Raw genomic sequence first — 8,696 nt, forward strand, 5'->3', positions numbered from 1 at the left:
CCCTCCGCCTGCGCAGGCCCGCCTTCCTCCCCTCGGCGCGCAGCGGCAGCACGCCGGCCTCGGAGCAGAGGCAGCCGCTCTGCTCAAACTTCTCCCGCAGTTTGGACAGGACGGAGCCCCTCCTGCTGGGCAGCTTCGGCGGGGCCCCCCTGGCAGCTTCCGGCTTCTCACGCACGGTCTTCTCCTCTGCCGCCAAGAACACCTTCAGAACGTTTTTCACGGTGCCCTTCCCCACGGTGGGAAGGCCCCTCCAGGACTTGTCGCTGTGGGGCGGCCCGCCGTCCTGCGCCGGGTGGCCAGCTCCCTCCCGGGCCTTGTCCAGCAGCTTGTTGATGGTGGTGGTCACCAGGCTCCTGCTGGGGCCCTGCTTGTCTTTGAAGATCAGCCTCCCCACCTCCCGGGTCTTCTTGAGGCGGGGCTCTCGGCCCGTGCCCATGAACTTGGCCTGCAGCAGCTGGAAGCAGGTGGGCCGCTTGTGCGAGTCCTGAGTCTCCTGAGAGCGCCTGAGTCTGCTCGCCCCGCCTTCTGCCCTCCTGGCGGGAGGGGGCTCCAGGGGCCTGTCCTCCAGGTCAGTGATGTAGAGCAGCAAACTGCTGAGGACGGCCCGGGCTGCCGGGTCACACGTCACACTGCCCACCTTCTTTCTCAGGGCTTGGGCATCAACGGGCTTCCTACCGCCACAAATCTGGCCGTGCTTGCACCTGTAGGGAAAAAAAAAAATCAATCGTCACAGATTTTATCATCGTTTTTCCCAAGGTGGCTCCATCGGGCATTTCCTACGGACCAATCGTATTCCAAATACCCCAAGAAGTCCAGGAGGAAGGACAGAGGAGACTGGGAGTCATGAGTGTTGCCTGTCGCCTCTCAGGCCACTGTCCCCTGCCCACTTCTAACCCGCTATCTTTCCAAAGGCTTTGGGAGGCTGGTGTTAAGTAGCTCTGCGGAAGCACTTTGGAAAACTAATGCGCATATGCAAAGTATTTGAATTTTTTTTAATAATGGAGATATTATGCTTGCATAAATAGGAAAAAAGCATAGAGAATTTATATTTTCTGTGGAGTTCTTGCATAGCTAACTTTAATTATGGGAAATGAAGTTAATACCACTGTTATATCTGACTCCCTCCCAGTGTCGAGTCCCTGAGAGCCATCTGTAAGACTGCAGGCTCTGGGCGGGGATGAGGGGTCCCTGGAGCCAGAGGAGGTGGTCTTTGCCGCAGAGCCGGTGGGGGGAGGACTGAGGCACCCACTGAGGCCTGCATTCCTGCGCCCCTAAAAAACCCCCGAGGCTGAGATCCCCAAGCCCCTTTCCCTGCAGCCCTGTCCCCAGGAGAGGTTTATCAGCACCCTGGCCACAGTCCCCACACTTCACCCTGGCCACTGACGAGTCTGGGGTGTCTGGTCCTTGATGGGGCTTCTCTCCTGAGCAGCCTAGCACTGGAGGGCCCCCCCGCCACAGGGGGCACAGCCACTCCGACGTCTCCAAGTAGCTCTTCCGTGAAGACGCACCCAGAATGCAGCCCAGCCTAGAACCTTCTAACTGTTCCTTCCAGGAGCCCATCAGGATTCAGAGTAGGGGCCACTGCTGTTTATGACACTGAAGACTCGGAAACGTTCTAATCGTGCCAGCCCGGCCCCCAGGCTGCTCCAGTCCCGGCACGTGCGCGGTGCGCCAAGAGCTCTGCCAGCAGGGGCAGCGCTGTGCTCCCGGCGCGGCTACAAACACGGGCTGTGGAGCTGCGCCTGGACTTGGTCCGACGGAAACTGGAGGGCAAGGGAACATACAGACTTTTCTTTTCGGGCTTTTATGCGTTTCCCAGAAAGGCAGAGGCCACACACACTCGTGCTTGTAAACAGCTGTCAGGAGCGCTGGTGACCCCGTGTGCTGGGGGTCACGGGCAGTCCACCGCGTGGCAGCCTGACCCCAGCCTGCGCTCGGGGCGCGTGCCTCTCCAGGAGCGGCCAGCGGGTCCTCTCCAGGCACAAAGCCTTGGGCACCTGCCCGCGCAGCCTCCCCAGACACCATCACCTGGATGCAGCCAGGTCTGCAGGGCGGCGGCGTTCGCTGTTGTGGGAGCCAGAGGCCTCCCGAGGGCCCAAAGTCCGTGGATCTGCCGCTGTGTCTGACTCAGTCGGCCGCCAGGGGCCTGCGAGCCTGCGGCGGCGGCGGCTGGCCCAGGGCCCCACCTTGCCCACGCAGAGACAATCAGGGCTCCCCCCCAGCCTCAGACAACTGGGCTCGGACAGCCGCCCCGGTGGGCCAGGCTCCTAAAACCGAGCTGAAACCTGGGCCCAGTCCTAGGCCGGGGGTGGGGGCCGCTGCCTGCACGGTGACAAGTGCGCGTGGCACCAGCCGAAGCCAGGCCGCAGCTGCGCCGTCCAGCAGCAGATCCGAGGGGCTCGCGCGACCCCCAGGAAGGCTGTGTCCTCACTGCAGGTGGCGATCCCAGGGCTCCCACGCCCTGGCCCCGGGGTTAGGGGACACAGAGGAACAGCCCGAGCCCAGTGTTGCTGGGGCCGCGTTCGGCACCTTCCGTTCCACCTGAGAAGGCTGGCGTTCTCCGACCGCGCCGTCTGGCGCCTGCATCACGGCCCAGACGCCTCTTCTCCTGCCCCCTGTGGCCTCTCTCCCTCTACGGTCCCCAGAGTCACCAGACACCTCGCTTCACCTGCCCAGTTAGGTGGCCAGCAGCCAGCCTGGGGCTCAGTGGTCCAGGCTTCCTCCAGGGTCCGCGAGCTTCCTCTCCCCACCACCCAAGGCAGCTGCAGGAGACCCGACCCGCGGGGCGCGCTGAACCCAGCGCAGCGCTCTGCGCCGTGGGCATCGCAGTGAAGAGCCTAAGTAACGTCATTTTGAGATTAAGGCCTCCATTAAGAGCAACCTCGGGCTACATGTAGCCCTTGTTCCAGAAGAAGCCTCAGGTTGTTCAAGGCTAAAGCCACCCTCGGGCCGCTCTCAGATCAGCTAAACATTTCTGTGGTCTGAGTCAGGGCTGGGAACTGCAGACAAATTAACCAATTACTCACCATTTGCCTAAACCCTACGTAGACCCTTTGAGCTCACCTCATAATTAGCCATTTTCAAAAGATACTCAAAGGTCATGACTGGGTCCCTGCCAAAAGTAACGGACACCTCACAGATACTGAATAGTCAAAATATTACCTTGGATGCTGTACAATTGTAATTAGAGCTTATGTAATGATGTCATATGTACAACGTGTGCACTGTAACACCCGTCCCTGACCCCATAAAACCCTGCTCACTACTGTTCGGGGCTTCACCCTGCTGCCACTACATCGGTAGACGGGTGAGCCCCTGCTCGAGCTTGTAATAAAGACCCTTTTGTACTTGCATCGGTGTCGGCTCCTTGGTGGTCTCTGGGGACTCGCGAATCGGGCACAACAGCAGCCTGGCGGGTAGCTCGGTTGGCAGCACCGTTTAGTTCTGCAGAGGCGCAAGGACCGCGGGCGTCCCTGGGTCTCTTTGGGACCCTTCAGCCCGGGGCCCTGCCGCTGACCTTGCTGGGCTGCGGCTGAGCTCACTCTGCCGGGTTCTCTCCGGCCTGCGGCTCTGCGGATACCTGCACGGGAGTGCGCTCGGGGGGCTCCACGGTGCAGGGGCCCATCGGGGACGCGCACAGCCCACAGCCGCCCGCCCCCGTGTCCCTCCGTGCCGTCTGCACGCTGCGTGTCCGGGTTCTCCATCTGCATCGCGCGGACCGGGCCTCCGCTGTTTCCAGAACCGGGTGCAAGCCCTGCGCTCTGTCTGCTGGTGCTGTCCGCGCTCGCACCCCTCCTTCGGGGACACTGTCTGCCCCTTGAAGACACGGGGAGCCCAGCCCACGGGGAGCGCACTCCTCACTGCCAGGAGGGCTCTGGGGGCGAGCAGGGCAATCCCCGCGGTTCTGAGTGAGTGACGTCGGCTCAGTCCGGGCCTGGCTGCGAGCCGGCCCCAGGTCGGTGCTGGTGACACGGTGCTATGGCTGAGCGCTGCCTGTCACTGTGCACTTCCGGCAGTGAAGCTCAAGTGGCTCTGTGGGGGATGGTGGCTGCCACAGTGCCTGCCACCTGCAGCCCACGCGGAGGCCTCTGGGCCCAGGAGGGGCTCTGTGAGGGTGGAGACGAGGGCCATCATGCCGTGCCAGCCACCCCCCGCTTGGCCTTTCCAGTCACCTTCATGACTGTGGGTTGAGTCACTCGATGGCTGAAATGACTCTGGGGACATTGTGACATGTGAGCACGGCCCCCTGAGGTACTGCCACGTGGCCGCCTCTGCCCCCCCCCCGCTCCCGTGCCTCCAGGTGTGGGGACCCACAGTCCGACAGAGAGAGGGCAACACGTGCTGGCATCAGGCTCCTGCCAACCTCCCTTCTGAACCCAAGGCGGCTCTGGAAGGGGCTCAGAATGAGGGAAATTGGTACAGATGCGCCCTGTTACTCTGCCGTTGGCCTGTGGGCCCCGGGGTCACTGGGTAGCTCGCTCCGAGATCTCCCCCCAGGGGGTGCCGAGTGCCCCTCTTGCTGGGAGGCACCTTCGTGACAGACAGCAGGTGGGGGCTCAAGCCCAGGGCTTCGGCGCCACACCGAGTTTGCAAGGTATCAAGCTGACCGTGGGATCGGGCGCTGCTCAGCCCCCCGCTGAGCTCCATCCCTGGCACTCATCACGACTGGTTTCACCTACAGACTGTCACGCAGGGGATTAGCCAGGTCCTTTCCTAGGCACGCCTTGCCTTGCCAAGGTGGCCTCACCTCCAGCCGGGCACCTTCGGAGGCGAGCAAGATCAGGACAAGGCCCCCCCGGCAGCGGACACAAGAGTGTGACTGCACAGGCTTCTCCGAGAGGCGGCTCGTGTGCAACAGCTGCCGTGAACACAATACCCGTCCTCTCCTCCACCTGCTCCCGCGCCGTCTCTGCTCTCTCCCCTCTTCCCCAGAGAAACGCTGAGCTCTGTTTGCAGGACACTTGTGCGGTGCACGTTCACGACACAGCCAAGCTGGGCTCCTGCCCTCCCTGCGGGGACACACTACCCGGAGCCCAGGCCAGGAGCGCGGCCCATCCTGCCCTCTGACCCCACCTGGTACTTTGCTCCAGCTGCACTGGCCATTGATTGAGTCCCAGCTCAATCCTACCCCAGGGCCTTCGCACAAGATGTTCTCTCTGCTTCACACAGCCTGCTCTCCTGAGGTCGCCACACAAGCACACAACCCACTACACCCCCGGCACGCCACCTGGGGTCTCCATCCCTGTGGCAATCACCCCCGCCTGAGACTCGCGCGGTTTCAAACACGTGCATCTGTTTGGCTCCATGTGGGCGGGGAGCCCATCTGTTGTGCATCCCCGGGGCTTGCAGCGGCGTCTGGCAGGGCCCCGTTCGAGGCCCTGGCTCACCCTGCCGTGGTTGCCGGGGGTGAGGGACGCCCGCCTGTGCGCCTCGAGTGTCCCCTGGCAGCAGCCCAGCTCCCTGCTGTGCTGCGTCCCGGCCGCACACTGAGCCTCCCCCCGTCCCTCGAGGGGAACCCGCACGGCCCTACGCACGCCTGCAATCACTGAATCAGAATGGCCAGCGGCGTGACCTCTCCCGCGGGCCTGGGCATGTGCACCCCTGCAGGCAGGGCCTCTCCTCGGGGCCGCCGATGGCCCCCGACCCTGGACCTGCAGCAGCACGTGCGCGGTCGGCCCCCGCGGCACCGGAGGACAGTGGTGGGGAGCACGGCTGCTGGCTCCTCAAAGGCAGGCGTGTGTCCGTCTTGCCAGCGCGTCCCAGAGGCGTCTGGGGCCTGGGCTGGACCGGAACACCTCCTCCGGGGCCACTGTGAACACGGCGGCCGCAGTAAACGCCCCCGTTGGCCCCTCTGGCAACCGAAAGGTCCCCTGGAAACACGAGGAACTGGAGGGTCAGCACGCGGGACAGCACCCTGGCCGACACCCCCCGCCGCACCCCGGCCTCCGAAGGCCGCAGCGGCTGGTGCAGGGGCTCCCGGCGGCACCTGCCGGGCCCTCACTATCCGCTTTATCAGCAGGCGCTGGGCTGACCCAGGCTGACCTGTGCCCACTCTGTGCTCATCCGCGTGTCCTGGGGCAGTGAGGGGACGACCCTCGGGGCCCATGTCCTCTTCTGAGACCTGGGCTCTCCTGGCGAGGTTGGGAAGAGAGCCTGGGCCCCCAGCAGCCAGCCCCCCACCCCAGTTCATCCTCACAAACGAAGGGGAGAGAAACTACAGTCTCAGCCAGGGCCACCCCCACAGTGCTGCTCCCACACTTCTCTTGTCGCCGTGCTCAGAGGCGTCTCCCCAGAGAGCAGAGCCCCCGTGGCGGCCAGGTCTGTGAGCCGTGTCCCAGGCCCCCTGGTCCCCTGGGACCTGCCCCTTGGAGAGCAAGCCTGGGCCTGGGCCTCTGCCGCCCCTACAGACGTGCTCCCTGAGGACACTTGGTGGCCACCTCACCCAGGCCACTCCTGGGCCTGGAGCCCGGAGCCCGGCCGACAGGTGCTGGGACAGACGCGGGCAGGCAGGTGCCCCATCCCTCCTGCCCAGGCACGGCCGCCCGCTCCGAGAGGCCCCAGGCCCGTGTGGCCCCGCGTGGCAGCGACGGGCCCAGTTGGTGCGGCTGGGTGAGGGAGAGCTCTGGGCTACTTTGTGGCTTTTTGTGTGTCTTAATGTGCTTGAAAACGAGCTATCAGAATATCAGAGTGGGGCAGGGTGACGCAGAGCCCCGAATGCCCCAGTGCCCGCAGGCCTGGCCGTCTCCCCGGTGACCTCCTCGGAAACAAGGGGTATTTCCAGTTCCCTCCGTGGACACCTGCCTGTGTCCGGTGCTGTCTGGTCCAGGCACCGGTGGTCGGGGCCGGGGGCAAGCGTGGCTGAACGGGGGAGGCTGGCGGGGGGCTCACGAGCAGGCGCTGGGCCACCAGGCAGGCTGGCTGCGGCTCTGACCGCCCTGGACACAGTGGGCCTGGACAGCACTGGGCCCTGCCTCTCTGACCTGGGGGACCGCCCGGCGTGTGCAGCTGTGCGAGGCCCCTCCGTCTGGACCCTTCCGATCTCGTCTCCCCGGCCGGCAGAGGGGCTCCGGTGTCTGCCAAACACACCTGCCACCACCTGCCTTCTAGATACGAAAACATGGGGACAGTGATTCAAAATCTAGACACAAAACCTCTTCATTAACGAGTTTGGGGACAGGAGTTAACCCAGTGAGCCTGGGTCCCGAAACTTGTGAGCCGAACAGAGGACCTGTTCCAACACTGCAGCTTTGGGGCAGGAGCGGGCGCCTGTCCCTGTCCCCGCGGGCGCCTGCCCCTGTCCCCCGCCATCTCCTGTCACCACAGGCGCCTGTCCCCGTGGGCTCCTATCCCTGTCCCCGCGGGCGCCTGTCCCTGTCCCCGTGGGCTCTTGTCCCCATGGGCGCCTGTCTCCACCAGCATGGGGGCTGCCAGAGCACAAACCCTTCCGTCGCAGGGGGGCCTGNCAAAATCTAGACACAAAACCTCTTCATTAACGAGTTTGGGGACAGGAGTTAACCCAGTGAGCCTGGGTCCCGAAACTTGTGAGCCGAACAGAGGACCTGTTACCACACTGCAGCTTTGGGGCAGGAGCGGGCGCCTGTCCCTGTCCCCCGCCATCTCCTGTCACCACAGGCGCCTGTCCCCGTGGGCTCCTATCCCTGTCCCCGCGGGCGCCTGTCCCTGTCCCCGTGGGCTCTTGTCCCCATGGGCGCCTGTCTCCACCAGCATGGGGGCTGCCAGAGCACAAACCCTTCCGTCGCAGGGGGGCCTGCCATCTCAAGCCTGGACCCCAGGTCCCCAGGTGGTGCTCGGCCAGGGACGCCATCTACACGAGAAGGACGCGCACCTGCCTGTGACTCCGCCGGGAGACAGTGACACCACACCTGGGAGGCAAGGTGGCTGGGTTCCGGGCGGGGATGGCGTCTCCCTAGGAGGGAGGGGCCCATGTTCCGCAGGGGACCTGCTGAGCGGCGCGGTCACTTCAGAAGTGCCAACAGCTGGTTGCGTGAGTCAGGCTCACAAGCAAGTGGAACGTCACCAGCAGCTGGGAGGGTCGAAGCCAAGAAACCCGTTGTGGCAAAACTGCCGAAGGAAGGGAGTGTGTGTGTACAGTGCAGAGGGCACCACGCCGACCCCTGACGGTACGTACAGCTTCCGGGGGTGCACGGGGGGCCCGGGGGGCACGACAGCGGCTGCGGTGTCGGGGGTCTCTTGCTCCGCACCCACCACCGCGTGCTGCGATGAGTCTCTACGGTCACATGCATGTGTTTCCTTTACAATAAACATGAAAGCACAGGCGTGTTCACCCGTTACTTGTCGCGCTTCTGTGTCTGTCAGTGTCTCACAGGACAGTGAGGTGGGGACAGTCCAGTGCTTCCTCTGAACTTTCGTTTATGTTTTGTAATCCACCTGTAAATACCCACTTCCTGATTCTCAAGAATGGATTCCTCCCAACGGAGACCAAGGAGCCCTCTCGGGGCTCAGCCGTGGCCTTGGCCTGGGGCAGCGCCCACCCACCTCCGCTGGCCCACGTCCCCACCCCCAGCCGGGGCTGCCCGGTGTCTGGCTCTTCCCACTGAAAAGCACCAGCAGCAGCAAAGGTTAGTTGTTATTTAGGGAGGGAGGCCTCGTGCCGTCCTGAGAAGCGAGGGGGTGAGCCCTCGGCCTCGGGGGGCCGCCGCCCGCTCGGAGCCTCG

The sequence above is a fragment of the Crocuta crocuta genome, unplaced genomic scaffold (genome assembly GCF_008692635.1).
Source record: "Crocuta crocuta isolate KB4526 unplaced genomic scaffold, BGI_CrCroc_1.0 scaffold31, whole genome shotgun sequence".
Lineage (NCBI taxonomy): Eukaryota > Metazoa > Chordata > Mammalia > Carnivora > Hyaenidae > Crocuta > Crocuta crocuta.